We start from the raw sequence: 5,000 nt of genomic DNA, 5'->3' as shown, positions 1-5,000 counted from the left end.
CCGCGAGGACCTACTTTGGCCGCACGGCGCCGCGTGCAGGGTGCGCCGGCGCGCAGCTGCGCCGCCTGCCGCCTCCGTCGGCCGGCGCGCCTGCCACTGGCCGCCCCCACCAGCCGGCTGTAGCGCGTGCGCCCACGCACCGCGCGGCCAGCACGCCGGGAGGCCCCCCCTCACCGGCCGGGGACGGTCCCACCCAGCCACCGCCGCGTATCGCTTCACACCCAGATGCCATTCACGTTCGTGGGCATGGTGGGTATCGCTGGAACAACCGGTTGGTAGCTCAACCGATCGTCGCCATCACTGATTCACCTCTAGCGAGAACAACCGCACCACAACGGTTTACCAGTTGTTCATTTGCGTAACGTCACCAGCAAACGTAGGCGTCCATCGCCATTTGCAAATTCAACGATTGTTGCATGCCTGTGTCAGGTGTCACGACACACTATGTCTGCCCACATACACGCAACAACATGTGCACGCTTCGCGAACACGTGGAAGGTGGCCCCCGTACGTATGCGATGTCCATTGCGCGAACGACTGTCAACCGGCCTCTGTCGCATGTCGCAGATGTGGAACGCAGTGCACCATGCTATCACGGTGTGTGAGAAGAGACGACTACGTCTGACAACACGCGCCACTACATCAACAGACGGCTCATGCTGATCGCCATCCAGGGCATACCACACTGCAATCCAGCTCTTATAGGGAGACGACACGTAGCTGAGTGCACAACATTTGGACCGCATGGTTCGCCGTTGTTGGCGCAGTCGTTGTACGGTCACATGTACCACGATGTATCATTCAGTACATGAGGACCAATGTGCAGTACAGTGTGTGATTTGGACGTACAACATCAGCGGACAGTTGACACAGGCCGTACCACAGCGTAGGCTAAGTGCTTCGCCATGCAAATGCCAATGAACAACTGCAAATGCCAATGAACAACTGCAAAGGGCATTGAGCATGTACGTCCTGCTGCCATCCACATTACAGTGTATAGCTGCAAGGTGTTTAACATGAAGCGATACACTGGGGACCGGGCAGTGCGAGTAGCAAACTATATTGCGGGGGTTGCAGTTAGGCAACACTACACTAATTTAACGCGTCGTATGACAATTACAGAGCAGGTTAAGGCCCAACGTGTGTTGGGTTAAGGCCCAACGTGTGTTGGGTTAAGGCCCAACGTGTGTTGGGTTAAGGCCCAACGTGTGTTGGGTTAAGGCCCAACGTGTGTTGGGTTAAGGCCCAACGTGTGTTGGGTTAAGGCCCAACGTGTGTTGGGTTAAGGCCCAACGTGTGTTGGGTTAAGGCCCAACGTGTGTTGGGTTAAGGCCCAACGTGTGTTGGGTTAAGGCCCAACGTGTGTTGGGTTAAGGCCCAACGTGTGTTACGTTACGGCGCAACGTGGGTTACGTTACGGCGCAACGTGGGTTGCGTTACGGCGCAACGTAGGTTACGTTACGGCGCAACGTAGGTTACGTTAAGGCGCAACGTAGGTTACGTTAAGGCGCAACGTAGGTTACGTTAAGGCGCAACGTAGGTTACGTTAAGGCGCAACGTAGGTTACGTTAAGGCGCAACGTAGGTTACATTAAGGCGCAATATAGGTTACATTAAGGCGCAATATAGGTTACATTAAGGCGCAATATAGGTTACATTAAGGCGCAATATAGGTTACGTTAAGGCGCAATATAGGTTAGGTTAAGGCGCAATATAGGTTACGTTAAGGCGCAATATAGGTTACGTTAAGGCGCAATATAGGTTACGTTAAGGCGCAATATAGGTTACGTTAAGGCGCAATATAGGTTACGTTAAGGCGCAATATAGGTTACGTTAAGGCGCAATATAGGTTACGTTAAGGCGCAATATAGGTTAGGTTAAGGCGCAATATAGGTTAGGTTAAGGCGCAATATAGGTTAGGTTAAGGCGCAATATAGGTTACGTTAAGGCGCAATATAGGTTACGTTAAGGCGCAATATAGGTTACGTTAAGGCGCAATATAGGTTAGGTTAAGGCGCAATATAGGTTAGGTTAAGGCGCAATATAGGTTAGGTTAAGGCGCAATATAGGTTACGTTAAGGCGCAATATAGGTTACGTTAAGGCGCAATATAGGTTACGTTAAGGCGCAATATAGGTTAGGTTAAGGCGCAATATAGGTTAGGTTAAGGCGCAATATAGGTTAGGTTAAGGCGCAATATAGGTTACGTTAAGGCGCAATATAGGTTACGTTAAGGCGCAATATAGGTTACGTTAAGGCGCAATATAGGTTACGTTAAGGCGCAATATAGGTTACGTTAAGGCGCAATACAGGTTACGTTAAGGCGCCATACAGGTTAGGTTAAGGCGCCATACAGGTTAGGTTAAGGCGCAATACAGGTTAGGTTAAGGCGCAATACAGGTTAGGTTAAGGCGCAATACAGGTTAGGTTAAGGCGCAATACAGGTTAGGTTAAGGCGCAATACAGGTTAGGTTAAGGCGCAATACAGGTTAGGTTAAGGCGCAATACAGGTTAGGTTAAGGCGCAATACAGGTTAGGTTAAGGCGCAATACAGGTTAGGTTAAGGCGCAATACAGGTTAGGTTAAGGCGCAATACAGGTTAGGTTAAGGCGCAATACAGGTTAGGTTAAGGCGCAATACAGGTTAGGTTAAGGCGCAATACAGGTTAGGTTAAGGCGCAATACAGGTTAGGTTAAGGCGCAATACAGGTTAGGTTAAGGCGCAATACAGGTTAGGTTAAGGCGCAATACAGGTTAGGTTAAGGCGCAATACAGGTTAGGTTAAGGCGCAATACAGGTTAGGTTAAGGCGCAATACAGGTTAGGTTAAGGCGCAATACAGGTTAGGTTAAGGCGCAATACAGGTTAGGTTAAGGCGCAATACAGGTTAGGTTAAGGCGCAATACAGGTTAGGTTAAGGCGCAATACAGGTTAGGTTAAGGCGCAATACAGGTTAGGTTAAGGCGCAATACAGGTTAGGTTAAGGTACGACATAGGTTAGGTTAAGGTACGACATAGGTTAGGTTAAGGTACGACATAGGTTAGGTTAAGGTACGACATAGGTTAGGTTACGGTACGACATAGGTTAGGTTACGGTACGACATAGGTTAGGTTACGGTACGACATAGGTTAGGTTACGGTACGACATAGGTTAGGTTACGGTACGACATAGGTTAGGTTACGGTACGACATAGGTTAGGTTACGGTACGACATAGGTTAGGTTACGGTACGACATAGGTTAGGTTACGGTACGACATAGGTTAGGTTACGGTACGACATAGGTTAGGTTACGGTACGACATAGGTTAGGTTACGGTACGACATAGGTTAGGTTACGGTACGACATAGGTTAGGTTACGGTACGACATAGGTTAGGTTACGGTACGACATAGGTTAGGTTACGGTACGACATAGGTTAGGTTACGGTACGACATAGGTTAGGTTACGGTACGACATAGGTTAGGTTACGGTACGACATAGGTTAGGTTACGGTACGACATAGGTTAGGTTACGGTACGACATAGGTTAGGTTACGGTACGACATAGGTTAGGTTACGGTACGACATAGGTTAGGTTACGGTACGACATAGGTTAGGTTACGGTACGACATAGGTTAGGTTACGGTACGACATAGGTTAGGTTACGGTACGACATAGGTTAGGTTACGGTACGATATAGGTTAGGTTACGGTACGATATAGGTTAGGTTACGGTACGATATAGGTTAGGTTACGGTACGATATAGGTTAGGTTACGGTACGATATAGGTTAGGTTACGGTACGATATAGGTTAGGTTACGGTACGATATAGGTTAGGTTACGGTACGATATAGGTTAGGTTACGGTACGATATAGGTTAGGTTACGGTACGATATAGGTTAGGTTACGGTACGATATAGGTTAGGTTACGGTACGATATAGGTTAGGTTACGGTACGATATAGGTTAGGTTACGGTACGATATAGGTTAGGTTAAGGTACACATTGTTGTAAGGAAAGGTTTAATGGGGGGCGGGGCGGCCGGTTTGTTGATTGTGATTATAGTAAGTGGATGCCTGCGGCATCATCTGATTTGCCACGTCAGGATGCACCTTTGGCTCATGACAGGCGGCGCTCTCATTCCATGCTTGTGGCAGACCTGTGTCTTTCATTCCTGCCATTGTTTGTGTGCTGTGAGAGGAGGCAGTATTGTGATGTTGGGTGCACCCCTGTGTAGGACATGTGTGGGTGTTGGTGGCTTGGCTGAGCAATGGTGGTTGTCGGGTGGGTGGGATATTCTGTTTTCTGAGTGGACCTCCCAGTCTGGTTATGACAGTGTGGATTGTCTAATGTGGCGGAGAGGATGCACTGGGTGTTGTTCCATGCTGGTGCTTACATATTGTCTGTGTGCGTGTTACAGGCAGAGAGTAGTGCGTGATAAGGGTGTGTGGCTGACGTGTGGTTGTGATTGTGAGCAGAGTCTTTCAGCATGTATACGGACAGTTGTATACATTATCTGTATTCTGATGGCTCTATCTATTACTAATCAGCGCCGTGTATACGTTTAATCCGGTTCCAGTCGAAACTGTTGTATCTCTGTACATTAGTGACACGGCGAGCCCGCTATGTAGTTACTCGTCTCGGCAGCTTCCACCGGTGTATGGCAAATGATTATAAGGAATCAGTCTAGTCGTCAATACCGATGGTGTGACGTCACATGTCTGGGGTGGGGGACGCTGCGCCCTTCCGGTGGGTCATGGCCTAGAAAGACTCTTCCCACGCAGGGGGGCGTGGACTGTCATTGACTCTTCCGAGTAATATACTTGCCGTACGTTTTTGCGACTGCGAGTGCAACGCTCACCGGTACCGACATGGATGGAGCGCCTCCTAGCTGACCGCTCAGCATCGGCATTCGTACAGAGAGCAACGCGATCGCGTCTCTAGCTCGTAACTGGTACAGCTCGCAGCTCATGTATAGGGACAGCGGGAATGTCGCATATTGGACGTACCTCTTCATGAAACGCATG

This window comes from Schistocerca americana, unplaced genomic scaffold, assembly GCF_021461395.2.
Source record: "Schistocerca americana isolate TAMUIC-IGC-003095 unplaced genomic scaffold, iqSchAmer2.1 HiC_scaffold_47, whole genome shotgun sequence".
Taxonomy (NCBI): Eukaryota; Metazoa; Arthropoda; class Insecta; order Orthoptera; family Acrididae; genus Schistocerca; species Schistocerca americana.
Note: the sequence above shows the minus strand (reverse complement) of the source record.